Source organism: Rutidosis leptorrhynchoides, chromosome 9, assembly GCF_046630445.1.
Source record: "Rutidosis leptorrhynchoides isolate AG116_Rl617_1_P2 chromosome 9, CSIRO_AGI_Rlap_v1, whole genome shotgun sequence".
Classification (NCBI taxonomy): domain Eukaryota; kingdom Viridiplantae; phylum Streptophyta; class Magnoliopsida; order Asterales; family Asteraceae; genus Rutidosis; species Rutidosis leptorrhynchoides.
In genome coordinates, this window is record NC_092341.1 from 40535878 (window position 1) to 40550741 (window position 14864).

The following is a 14864-nucleotide window of genomic DNA, read 5'->3' on the forward strand; positions in this document are numbered from 1 at the left end:
AGAGGAAGAACCACAGAGAAGGTCAACTAGGCTCAAGAACAAATCAACATATACTCAGAAGCTGACCCGTGAAACTCCAGTTCGCATACCTTATCCTGGAAGGCTACAAGAAGAACCATCCAAGCTTGATTCCTTCAAACTTGATGGAAGATTCTTGGACACTATGTCTAAAGTTCCCAACCAGAAGAGATACATCCGAAGGCTTCTATCTACAAAGGAGAGGATACCAGACTCTAAAAAAATTCCACTGAGTGAAGAATGCTCTGCATTACTCAGAAACTCTCTACCACCTAAGCTAGGAGATACGGGTCGATTCGTTTTCCCGTGTTCAATCTACCAATCTGGAACCATTCATGCGCTAGCAGATTTAGGAGCAAGTATCAACCTAATCCCCTACTCTCTCTACAAGAGATTAGAGTTAGGAGACTTGTCACCAACCAAAATGACAATCCAACTTGCCGATCATACAATTCGATATCCTAAGGGCATAGTTGAGAATGTCTTGGTGAAAGTCGAAAAATTCTTGTATCCTACAGATTTCGTAGTAATGGATATTAAGGAAGACCTACACACCCCAATAGTGTTAGGAAGACCTTTCATGAATACGGCTAGGACTGTCATTGATGTGTACAATCAAACCATGATCTTACAATCACATGGGGAGAGCGTTACCTTCAAAATTGACCGACCAACCGATCTTTCTGGACAGGCAGAGATGTTTGCTATTTCCACCAGACGGATCACTTCCGATGATGAGTCATTACCACCAGCTGACGATATCGAGATGGGTGTCGAATCACAGTCTATAGACGACCCAGAAATGGAAGAAGAGGATTCCAGTGAAGAAATAGAGGGAGAGGAGGAATCCGAAGAGGAACCTGAAGCACTTACCGGCGAACCTGCTCGTAATACCATTTTCTCTCTCATTTCTAGAATACCTCGTCTTGATTATATACTATCTCGAATTCTAGATCTTATTCATCCGCTCGTTCTGACCGACAATCAACCCGGAATAATAGAAGAAGTCAACGAACGTCGCGCTCGAGTAATCAATTTGGAGAATATGGTGCAAAATTTACCAGCATCAGCAACATCATCAACACCAGTAACATCACCAGCCTCAGCACCAATGGCACCCGTACCACCAACAGCCCAAGTTTCAACAATCCATGTCTCAACATCTCATTCTGTATCTAGAGTATAATCATCGTCCTACGAATCATTCTACATCATTTATCTTCGTTTGACATGGCGATTATGTAATCTCTAATGTTTTAGAGATTATATATTCTTGTTCTAACGGTAAATCAAATGAGTTTAATATAATATTGACTCATTAAATCCATGATTACATCTGAAGAAAATATATATGTATATATATTTTCATAAAGATTGTAATTAAAAATTCTTTTGTACAAACTGTTAATGGTGAAATTATTTTAACGGGTAGGTAATACCCGAGGAATATTTAGATTTCATATTAATAAGTTATACTGTACATTCTTCGAATCTGATTCAACAGTCATTTACTATCCTACTTACACCCACAGATATACGAATCCGTTCATCACAGAATAACCATTTTCATTCGATTTTATATTTGGATTTTGACCTATCAGAATCCGACAAGTGGCATAATGAAGAAAACATTGAACAAAATAAAATTTGTTAGAAATAAACAAAATAACTATGAGAAATTTTGTTAAGAATCCACGCTAACGAAATCCTAACTAACTGTTCCTAGCTAACTGATTACATTTTATTTATCGCAGTTTATTTATAGCAATTTAATTATCGCAATTTTATTTATCGTCATTTAATTTCTGTTATTTACTTTACGCACTTTATTTATCGTCATTTAATTTCTGTTATTTATTTTACGCACTTTAAATATCGGGACACGTATACAAGGTTTTGACATATCATATCGACACATCTATATATATTATTTGGAATCACCATAGACACTCTATATGCTGTAATGATCGAGTTCACTATACAGGGTTGAGGTTGATTCTATAATAATATATATACTTTGAGTTGTGATCGAGTCTGAGACATGTACACGGGTCACGATATGTATTAATTAATTCGAATATTATATATTAAATTATATATGAATTATTGGACTATCAACTGTGGACTATCGACTGTGGACTAATAACATTGGACAATTAAAATGAATTAAAAATAATAAATATAACATATGAAACTAAACATTTCTTCAAGTTTGCCACTTGATTTCATCTTAAACCTCATTTGCATCTTGATGATTACAATCTGCGTTCAAACCTTTCATGATTCTTGAAAACACCTCAATCGAGAGGATAAACCAACCGCACTTCATCTACGGGAAGGAAAGATTGATGCATATAGTTATGCACCTGAAAACTCTCAGAAATTGAGTAAACGTTTAACGCGCAACTGTGCTAATTCTTTTAACGTTATTATTACCGAAAATAACTTTTCAAATCTCTTTCCAAATTAGCCAACTTTGTCACAGCTCCAGCAAGTCAACTTCGACTTTTCGTTTGAAACAACCTTATTATAACCTTGATATATATGCGTGCTCTTTTATTGTTACCGGGGAACTTTTTATATTCCATCATATTACCAGCAGACGTACCAGCAACCTCGTTGCTCCTTGGCTTAAATCCCTCTGAAAAATCACTATATTTATCTATTGAAGTCTCATCATGTACTCATCCGCATCTTGTAACAAGAATTGCCATACCAATTACCGGGAATCAGCAATCGGTACTTTGAAAACTCACAGCATATTTACATCAACAGTTATATGTATAACATTTATCTCTTAGAATTATGATCTTTCATTCTGAAATTCTGAAAAGCACTCAGTCTACAAATCAATACTCTAAATGTTGAAAAAGCTGAATGAAGCAGCAGAAACTGTAGGCAACCGTAAATGACCTTAATCGCTGGAAATTTGATGATAAAGAATAGTATGTTGGAAAAACTCAGAAAAGTTGAAACTGGAAAACGAATTGAGATAACCACGAAGGAGACTAAGGACAAATACAATGACCATACCCTATATTCAAAGAATCCAGGTAATTCTGGATCCGATGAAACCTTCAACGAATATCTTGCTCCGAAGTCATGTTAAAATCTTGCGGAAAATTTTTCTTCATCAACCTTCGAACTTGGAAATTCCAAAATATCATCATAAATATCTTCGATATTTCTGAGGATATTTTCATAAATATTCTCGTCCGAAATTATATACCACTTCGTGCTTCCTGTGTTTCATTATATTGAAAACTTCTATAAAATTTAAGTTTAATTTATGAATGAATTCTGGAGAAATGTAAAGAAATTGATGCATGAATTAGTATAATATAATGACACTTGATCAACGTGATTATATTACAGTAAGTCATGCTGAGTTTCTAATGGAACATGATGATTCACAGATCATAACGTCATCATGTGTCATGTCACACGACTCTTTCATTCTACTTAACCTCTAAGCATATCACGGAAATATTTCCTTAATATTTTTGTTCTTTCGTAATTCCAACAGTTGCTAATAATTGGTGCTAATACATTTTCTTTCTGATTAGAGGATTTCCTTAAATCTCTTGAATTTCGGAATTCAACCAAGACAACGTCAAAAGTTAAGACGAATCTCTATTTACATCATTTCACTCTTTTGTGATAGCTTCACTCGTACGCTTCGAGTAACCAAATCGTTTTATCCATATTACTCAATGATGATAAAACTCTGATTATCAACTCAAATTCGTTATAAAAACATTCTTATTGTTAGTCATGACGACCTAGATCAAATTTCGGGACGAAATTTCTTTAGCGGGTAGGTACTGTGACGACCCAGAAATTTCCGACCAAATTTAAACTTTAATCTTTATATGTTTCCGACACGATAAGCAAAATCTATAATATTGAGTCTCGAAAGTTTTGAAATCCATATTCATGTAATCAATTACCCTTTGACCATGCCTAACGATTCACGAACATTTATGTGTATACTGATATGTATATAATATATACTTATTAATTGAAAACGTTAACAAAGTATTAAATATATAATACTTTACATAAACGAGTTTGTTTCGATATTTGTTCAATAAAGTTATTGACGGAATTAAAAGATAATATCATATGATTGAATTATTAGATACATTGAATCATGATTACGAGTCTCTATTACGAAGCCCACATTAATTTGAGAAATTGTTTCTTTTTAACGATATTCGGAATAAATCATAAAGTAATTTACAAGTAAGAACAAAGTATCACCTAACCAGAGTTAGACAAAAGTTAGTGAAGATTCCTGTTTGATCTCTAATACATATTTTACAAAAATTTTCTCGTGCTGTTAATAAGTTAATTATTCGACTTTCATAATGATTGATCATATAGAAAGAATAATTGGGATAAGGTTAGTCGACTAGACAAACCCATTTGATATGTTACATTAAAATGATTATGTACATTTGATTATCCTTTAGATTTAACCTTACGATACACGATTGAACTATAAGTTAGAAACTGGGAACCATTATGACTTATGTATTATATGACTTAACTTTATTAAACGAAAACGTTTCTCGATAGGATAGAATTTGTTATTTAAAAAGGTTTTGTTTAAATAACGTGAATTGAATATATACAACAGGTGGAAATGGTAATTGTTAGAACTAAGTACATAAATAACTTGCAACATGTGTTAACAACATGTTTATTAAAAATATATTATTTCAATTTGTTAAGAAAACAATAGTAACATTTGTTTATTTGATTCGATAGATATTAAGATATATTATTTAGAAAGTTTAAGGAAATTAAAAATAAACATTGTTACATAAAAGAATATTATCAAATTAAGTTTTAAGGCGTAAACGTTATATGATATAATATATTCGATTATGTAAACGATCTTAAATTATACTTTGAAATATAATTAGTTTTGAAAATCTAAATGTTGTATTATTGTAAAAATATTTCAAACCTATATATATTATGTATATATATATTTTAATTTAGTCATAAAACGTTTTAAATTAAACTAATATTATTAAATACGTTTTGTTAAATAACGAGACTTTGATTTATAGAAGTAAATGACCAAACACTAAAAAAATTAAGTTACACTTTGAGTGGGTTAGTTTTCTATTAATTTAAGTCTAATTATTAATAAAGGTACACGTCGCGTAACGTAAAAGGCTAGTTTTCTAAACGTACGAAAGTGCGCTCGAAAAACCGAAAGTGGTACATGAGTCGAGTGACAACGTAAGAGTCATTTTAGTAAAAATTACAATTTAACTATGCACGTAAATATAATATAATATATAATTAATTATATAAATAAAATATATTATATATAAAATATAAGTTAAATATTAGCATCCATTATATGATTTGCGAGTGAATTGGGCCAGAGTAGCTCCGCAATTACGTACCATTTACTAATGAACCCTCCGTGATTGTGGGGGTGTGGGTCCCGGATCTGGTCTATAAAACTCAAATTTGTTCGACCGGATTCATTCATCCTATATCACTCGATCTCTCTATCTAGGATATATACTCGGTATATTATTTATTTAAACTATTATTATTATTATTATTATTATTATTATTATTATTATTATTATTATTATTATTATTATTATTATTATTATTATTATTATTATTATTATTATTATTATTAAGATTATTATTATTATTATTATTATTATTATTATTGTTATTAGTAGTAATATTATTAATTAGTATTACACATAAAATACTACGACAAGGATACGCGCGAGTGATTTTAAAACACGTGTTGGGAGCGGGATAGGGCTAAGGAAAATATGGGTTATAGCTATGGAGGTGATGGGTATGGTTCATGGGTATGCTCGTGAGGTCAATTTAGTGTTTGTCATCTCCGTTGCGTCTACGTACTTTCCTGCAATATTGAATCTCAATATTGATACGTGAGTTTCATTACTCCCTTTTTATATATTTTTGGGCTGAGAATACATGCGCTGTTTTATAAATGTTTTACGAAATAGGCACAAGTACTAAAACTAATTCTATGTGGGTTTAAACCAGAAATATACCCTTAGCTTGGTAACATTAAACTACTTGTCTATGTACGGTAGGCGCGAATCCTAAAGATAGATCTATTGGGCCTGACAAACCCCATCCTGACTATGGGATGCTTTAGTATTCGAGGTTATTTTAAACACACCTGATCTGGTGTACTTCAGAGGGTAAAACAGGAACGTTAAGGCTTGTTACCGGGTGCCTACAACTTATAGAATACTTTTATACACTTGCGAGTGTACATATATTTATAAACGGAAATCTTGTGGTCTATTAATATATTGAAATGATTGTTATGATAAACCTATGAACTCACCAACCTTTTGGTTGACACTTTTAAGCATGTTTATTCTCAGGTATGAAAGAAATCTTCCGCTGTGCATTTGCTCATATTACATGGAGTCATTCATGGCATATTTAGGACAGCACCTCGCTTTGGAACCAAATACTGATGACTTCGTCCAGGTGGATTAGGACGGGTCACTACATCTTCCACGAATCTACATATCCTAGTTTCATATTTAAAGCTGGATGTCGAGAGATATACTCAAAGACGGTGAAATTAATACTCGAATCAGGATTGCTGTTCACTTCTTTCCAGCTTCGTCTTTTAACTAATCTGTGCAAAGCTACAGACTCTTACTGTGGAGATCACCGTTTCAAAGACTTCGAGATTCTAAAGATACAGTTTCTTACGTTGTTTGAAGACCTCCAAAATGAGCATCCAGTCAGGGAAATCATCAACACCAGCACTGCAACCATGATTGACATTCATGGGTCAACCAGCAGAGCTGTGGATCATATTCTCATCGGACTTCAAGACTTATCAAGAGCCGAAACTGCGCACTACTTATCGTTCAGAAGATCTTCAAGAGAAGTACCTGACTTGTTCCCACTATTGGTCCGACACTTTCTCCGGACTTATCCACCAAGACTCACATTCCCTCTAGAAGACCAAAATCACAACCATCAACAAGGAATGTTTGCTTTTTGAAGAATCACTACGGTCGAGCCAACGACCTTAAACAAAAGCGCTTCCCGGGAGGCAACCCGTGCAATAAAGTAGAGTAGAAGAATAAAGGATGACAAATGAGCCGATAAAGAAGCAAGGAAACCAGCCGCATCTGCTCGAGGTATTTCTTTCTTTTCGCTACTAGCTCAAGATTCAAACCATACCGCATCCTAGCTTATCACTAATTGTGGGATAACACCCAATTAAAACACTAGACAAACACTCCTAAATCTTCAACTAAAACTCCTAAGTGTGGGATACACTAGGAACATTGAGGACAATGTTCGTCTAAGTGTGGGATGTTGGTATCTTTTTATGCTATATCATAATAAACCATTACAAAGATTCCAAGTCCTTAAGCCAAATTTCAAATTTTTTTGCAAAACAAACCCTTTTCGAAAAAGTATTTTTTAAAACCTAAAACGTTTGTCAATAAAAATAAGGCTTAAGTAAGGTGGAAATCTTGTGAGATTGAAATCTCTAATAGAGCATTGCATGACTAAGGCATTATCGACCTAAATTGATTATGGTGAGGCACCTCAAATAAGACCAGCATTCATTTTTAATGTTTCACTATTTTCCGTTGAGAGTGCCGATGTCTGTGCTCAGAATCAGAACTTGCTTTAGATCTACATCTCCAAGCAACAAAGCGTGGTTCGGTTGTAATCAAAATAGCTACCCATTTATCAAACATAAGCCTTCCACACCTCCACTACTTCTACTCCACCATCACATCCATATCATCTTTACTATTTCTCAGAAAACCCAGAAAATGAGATTCCTTCCGAAAACCCAATGTTATGAACCTCTCAAGTATCATGGCAAAGGTCTTGAAAAAGTTTACCGGCAAAAAGTTTCTCGAGATGAAGTCTCCAAAAAAAAGAAAAAAATAAAAAAAAATGATAGAACTAAATAAGAGAAATGCCAAAGAGAACTCGACCAAAAATGATTATCAAATGAAGAAAAAGTTCAAAAATGCTTCTCAAAATACTTCAACACTCCTATCTATCCGAATAAAAGTCTGTATAAAGACTATATTACCCTTTTATCTCACCCTTCAAAAACAACTTCACTACCACTCCAAAATTCCTTCTCCATCATTGACAAATAACCCATAAAGCTGAGATTACTACCGTTCTCGCGTTAGCAGCAAGGATTTGAGTCTTTATCAAGCCTATGACGATGGGTGCAGCATGACTAGCTATGAGCGTATTCATTTCTTAGATCTATAGGGAACCCTAAACACTTGAGTGATTTGAGTGACCCGTGAAAGCTAGCCTATGTCATGTAACCTCCTCGCATGCTTGCAGAGATAATTTCAATCCTAACAAAGATGACTCACCTTATCTTTTTGCTCTTATAATAAAAGCAAACCGCTTAGGCTATTAGAAAATAAACACCGAAAAGATTCTTTAAAATGAGAGTTTGCTTGAGGACAAGCAAAAGTCTAAGTGTGGGATATTTGATATCGGCTAAAAAGTCACGTTTTCACCCCGATATTAAGGCCCAAAAACAAGAAAGATTCGAACTTTATCGGAAAAATACCCACTTCGTCAGTTAGAATTGAAGAACAAGTAATTACGAAGATGGAGCAAAAAGAATCAAGAGAATCGGAGCTAAAACGAAGATTCTAGAGCGAAAACGGTGAAAGACAAGAAATCAAGTTACGATCCAGGGAATCAAGGCTGACCAGCAAGCCAAACGGCCTGCCATACGGCCTGCCAGTATGGAAACAGCCTGCCATATATGTGCCACCACACGAGCCACCAAACGGCCTGCCTTGCATAAGGCCTGCCATACGGCCTGCCAAACGGCCTGCCAGGCGTATTTGGCAATTTTCAAGTTTATTTAAAGGGTCTTTGTCATTCAATACAACACACTCTTCAATTCACTTCTTTCTCTCTCTTGTACAATATTAGTCATACTTTTAAGGCCTTCTCACCTCCGAGCGGGAAATTAAGTACCCGGAGGCGAACGCTGAAGATTATATTAGGAGCGGTCTGGAGTCTTGAAGTTGTCACTTTTGTATTCAGAACTCGTTTAATCTACTGGTACTTCTATCCTTTATCTTATATAATGTTTTATGATATTATTGCCATGATTAGCGAGTAGTTATCTTTAGTGTATGCTATGATGTAAGCAGTTATAATGCTGAAATAATATTATGGTCTGTGTATGCTGTTGAAATGCTTTCCGATAATGCTTTAAACTCAATCGCTTTTCCAACTAATAGAACGTAGTTATAGGCTCTGTTATTGGGAAGTCGCGAACCGCGATTCAGAGTATACTATCTGTGTCACCCCTTGGTAAGAGAAGTTTATCGGATACAACGTAAGATCGACCGAGGCATACCGGTTGTAGTAAGTCTATCGAGCTTTGGATTCTGACTGAGGACTCTTTCGTAGTGAAACATCTGACTAGGCCCCTAGTACATTGTCGGTCCTAGACCATGCTAGTGTAGTCACCAAGCATATAAACTTCGTATGTGCACGCTGAAGCACAGCGGTTGTTGTAAGCTGTACCTCTGCTAAGTAAGGCCAGGGAACACGGTTAGTGTTGACCAGTACACTGCACTATAATGCGGTCTCAAGCATTGCACCCCACTTGAGGGATTCTTAGTTAATTAAGGAACTGTTTGTTTAGACACATAAAGGATTGGACCGTTAGGATAACCAAACGTGTTCATGAAAGTCAGACTTGACTTGGCCATGGTGTTCTTTATGGTTGAACTCTTTTTAAGGGCCTAACTATCTTTTACCAATCATTAACGAAAGCATTGAAACACATCACGTCTCTCGAATATGGTAAACCATGTATTCTATTATGCTTAAGAAAGTTTAGACGATTTCGAAATGTTAATACGTTACCCAACCGAGTCGCTCAATTGGATGAGCCATCTGAACGTGTATGCCTATAGTCAGACTACACGGGCGTCAGGGGTAAGGGACGTTGCTGTCTATTTAGAATCTTCAAGCCTAACGTAGTACCCAGTGACATGTCTTATGACAGGGGCGTTTAGGACCAGTGTAATGAATACAGGGCCTCTGCCTATTCATGAGCCAGCATTCCATAATCTCGGCAGAATAACTGATGAAGTCATAGTATGCACTTACTTTAACCTTTTTTGAATTACAAATTTTATCGCATTTACTTTATCTATCTTATAAACTAGAAAATCCCAAAATAAATATTCACTACTCCCTAACTATCTTAGGCTACAATATAGGTTCGATGTTACTGATATCTCAAAAATACAACTCTAGGTCATACTTCCCTTACTTATAAGGAGTAGTAAGATTTAGGCCCCGCTAAATATAAATTTAAAACAGTACCCTCTCCCACGAGTGGCTGATCCTGGCGAGCCGCGGTCTAACGACACCGCGCAAATAAAAACCGTCCATTTCGGCCATATCAATCCACCAGCAAGGCAACTCTGGGAGTGATAGATGCTCCCCTATAAATGAAGTTAGGTATAACCTCATCAGGATCTGGTACCTGACACACATATGGTTTCTTCTCAGCAGAAGCAGTAGCCTGAGAAGAATCAGTAGTGGCAGTAGCAGAGGTACCAGTATCCAAAATGGGTTCTGTAGAACCAGTAGCAGCAGTGGATGACTGCTCAGAAGAAGGAATAACAATAGCAGAAGCTGCAGTATCCATCTGTAGCTCTTTTGGAACATAGCCAACATCCTGAAGAAATGAAGGCCAGGAAGAATCATCATCATCATGTGAGCCACTACCAGTAACCACTTCAGTAGTAGTAGTTAGAGGAGTAACAGTGGTAGTGGCAGCAGCATCAACATCAAGAACCTCCTTAACAATATTATCAATGACCTTTTCGAGTACAGGAGGAGGTTCCATTATCATCTCGTCAACCACTTCAGAATCAGTGGTTGAAGTAGCAATACCAGAGACAGTAGGAGGAGTAGCAGAAATATTAGCAGTAGCTAGCTCCTCATTATCAGTAAGAGTAGTGGAACCAGCAGCCACATTGTCTCCAGTAGAGCCAGCAGCAGTAGAGACAACAGTACGAGTATCAGTATCACCAGTAGACAAATCAGTAGCACCAACACCAGTAGCAGAAACGAAGAGCTCATCAGTAGAAACAATTACATCCTTTTCTTGCTCCCCCTCTGCCTATTCATCTACCCTGCTAAGAACTGAAACAAAAGAACATTTTATGTTAACAACTGTAGAACCAAATAAATTTGACTCAACAATTGCATCTGTTGTTGGTCTCTGGGGACAGACTGGTGATTTATTCAGCCAGTCAATTGAGACAGAGTTAGGTGTCTATAAGTACAGTTGTGACTCTGATGACTCATTGGCAACACATGTTGACCCAGATAGTGTAAGAGTTCTGGCTGGTAATGATGTAGGAGTGAGACTCTTAACATGATCCAAGTAACATTTTGACTGTGCAGTGGCCGGAGCTGATTCAACACGATGAGGAACCAGCTCAAGACTGCTTTGGGGGTCATTTATGTTCTCTGCTGGTTGTACTCAGCAGAGGATATTGCATGATGTTCAATTTAGAAAAATGTGGAAGTGCCTGGTTAGAAGAGTATGGGTTACTACTCTTCTTAACACTAATTTTAAAACCAGTTAGTTTGGGAGTCAGGTTATACCTTTAACTCCATTTTCATTTTTCAAGTCAGCAGTTAAAAGATTTTTAATTAAGTTAGAGATTTCTGATGTTTGGTCTTTTCTTTTCAGAAGCAGCAGTTGAGACTGGGGCAATCCCTCCTGTGGTGTGCTTGGAGCCAGCTTTAGCTCGTTTAGATTTGCCTATTACCAAGAAATAGTTAAGCAACAGATTTCAATACTAGAAGTGGGTAGTCAGTATATAAGACTAGGGTTGTTCTTTATTATCAGAGAGCACTAGATTCTAATACAACTACTGCTTTACCAGTATGTGAGACGGTGGCTGTACTATTTGAGGTAGCTAGCTTCTTCCTTTTTACAGCTGACTTTTGGTGAGGTCCCTCCCCCTTAGCTGGTGCAGCACCAAAGGCAGTCATTTGGTTTACTCCACCCCGAGCAGCAAGATACTCGAGCATGCCTGGTGTTAAACCAGTATATGGGGCAGCAGGAGCATCGTTTGGCATTCCCCCTTGTTTTGGAGGCAGGTCGAATGATTCATCAGCAATCTGCTGGTAAGTTTCACCCAGCTCATTTTCAAAAACAAGGCTCAAGAACCTTGGAAAGGGGATTAGATGTGTTCATTTGGGTGCAAGCACCATTTCCCTTAGCCTCAAATAGATTTCACCGGCATAATCAATATTACGGTTGAACAGCATCCCGTGACCAATCTTCAACTCAAAATCTGAGCACTAATCAAAACTTCCAGACTTCTGGCTGATACACTGAGTCAGCAACCCAAAGAAATAATACCATAGAGGTGGCATATGCTTCCTCAATGACGTATGAGCTACTGGATGAGTGAACCCAAAAATTTCCAATACCTCCCTTCTAAACTCATCACTGGTCGGTGAATTAACAAATGGACCACTGAGTAATTGAAGAGCACGTCGGATGGCGTCAGCAGTGATGGAGCAGATTAGGGTTTCAGTCACCATGCCACGAATACATGGAACGTTCTGTGGAATGGTGGCCATTGTGGCAGTATACCAGAATCTGGCCAGGCAGGCTGGATATAAACGTGAAGGTACACCTGTAATAGCTCTAGCCAGAGGTGATTGCTGTATATAATCTATTAACGTTTCGTAGCCCATGTTGGCTTTAGATTTGGGAATGGACAGGGCATGAGCAGCATTGCCTCTCGATAGGCGAATGGTTGTGTGTTCTGGAGCATTTGCAGCTCTAACAAGGTTGGGGTGCCGGTTGAACAGAGGACCCTGTACAACTTGTTCCTCTATGACCGGTCGTGGATGTTGTTCCGGTTGCTGTGGTTCCACCGGTGGTTGTTGCTGTTGTTGTTCCTCTGTTTGATTCTCAACAGGTGATGATTGATGTTGTTGTTCTGCCATTTGATGAAATCGTTAAAGATGGATGTATGAAAGATTTGAAGATTTGTGAATTTAGAGAGAAGCGTGTGTTTTCGAAAGGTAAATCAAAAAGTTAATAACCGAAGGTTATTGTGTGAAAAGGATCGCCTTATTTAACCTTTCAGATTGGTGGAAAAAGTGCAGGAGAGAGAAAATGGAAACTGTCATCTGCAGGCGCGTGGGCAGATGTGACAGACTGGCACGTTTTCGAGGGGACACAGACTGTTGACATGACGTATAATTGGCTTGAACACTCATACCTCCCATTAAGCATTAAATGCATCAGTTTTCAATTCAAAAATGAAGTTAAAAACTATAAAATAAATTTTGTATTAAATACAAAAATTCTTGTGACATTTAATATGTAATGAATTTAATTTTAAATCATTGGGAGTAAATGAGTTTCAGATTTAAGGTATCATTTAAGTATTGTGAGCTATTTATTATTTCATTTTGAACATTGAATAACCATGATATAAAAGACCTTGATGTGCTGACTGTTTGACATGTAGGCAGTAAGTGAAAGAATTTGTGACTTACTGGTTTGCCCTACATGTTGTGGAGCCAGCACACCAACAAAGTTGCCTTTTATTTTAAAGTTCAAGCATATCCAGCTCAGAGATGAGATAGTTAAAACGTTTCTCATCTAAGGGCTTTGTAAAGAGATCTGCTAATTGCTGGTCTGATGTGTGCGAGGTGTAGTATGAAATACTATTAATTTTATTACGAAATAATATTAAATACGATACAATTTTACACAAGTTATTTATTTATTTATTGAATGGATATACCTAAACCTTGCTACAACACTTATAGGCAGTGTACCTAATCGTAAAGTAGTGTAGTTTTTAGTAAGTCCGTTTCTTTCCACAGGGATACAACTAAGTTTAACGCTATAATTTTAAAAACTATATTTGTATAAATAAATAAATAAGTAAATATATATATATATATATATATATATATATATATATATATATATATATATATATATATAAATATATATATATATATATACATATACATATATATATATATATATATATATATATATATATATATATATATATATATACTAGTGAAATGACCCGTAGGATCACGAGTTTGTTTAAACGAAAAAGTTAAACGAAAAAGTTAAATGATATATATATATATATATATATATATATATATATATATATATATATATATATATATATATATATATATATATATATATATAAGTATTATTATTATTATAAAAAGGGGGTTTTACCGTTTAATGACTGGTTTGTCGATTTTAAGTCTTATATCACAGTCAAAACCTAATGCAAAATATTAAAATATAAATAGAACTTAATTTAAAGCATAAAGTAAATGACGATAAATAAAAGTACGATAATTAAAAGTACGATAATTAAAATGACATTAAATAAAAGTGCGATGAGATATAAAATAAAGGAATTATGCTTATTTAAACTTCTGTAATCATGATGTTCGACGTGTTGATTTTAATTTATTACCATGGGTTAATTGTCCTTTGTCCTGGTTTATTTGATACGTCCATCTGGTTTTTGTCCATAATAGTCCATCGGTTATAAATATAAAGTGCGAGTGCCATCGTCAAATTACCCTTATACCCGAAGTCAAATATTCCAACTAATTGGGGACTTAAACTGTAATAAGGTCTTAATACTTTGTTAATGATTACACCAGGTTATCGACTGTGTGTAATCCAAGGTTTTAATACTTTATTAACAATTACACCAATTTTCCTTGTATGTAATTCACCC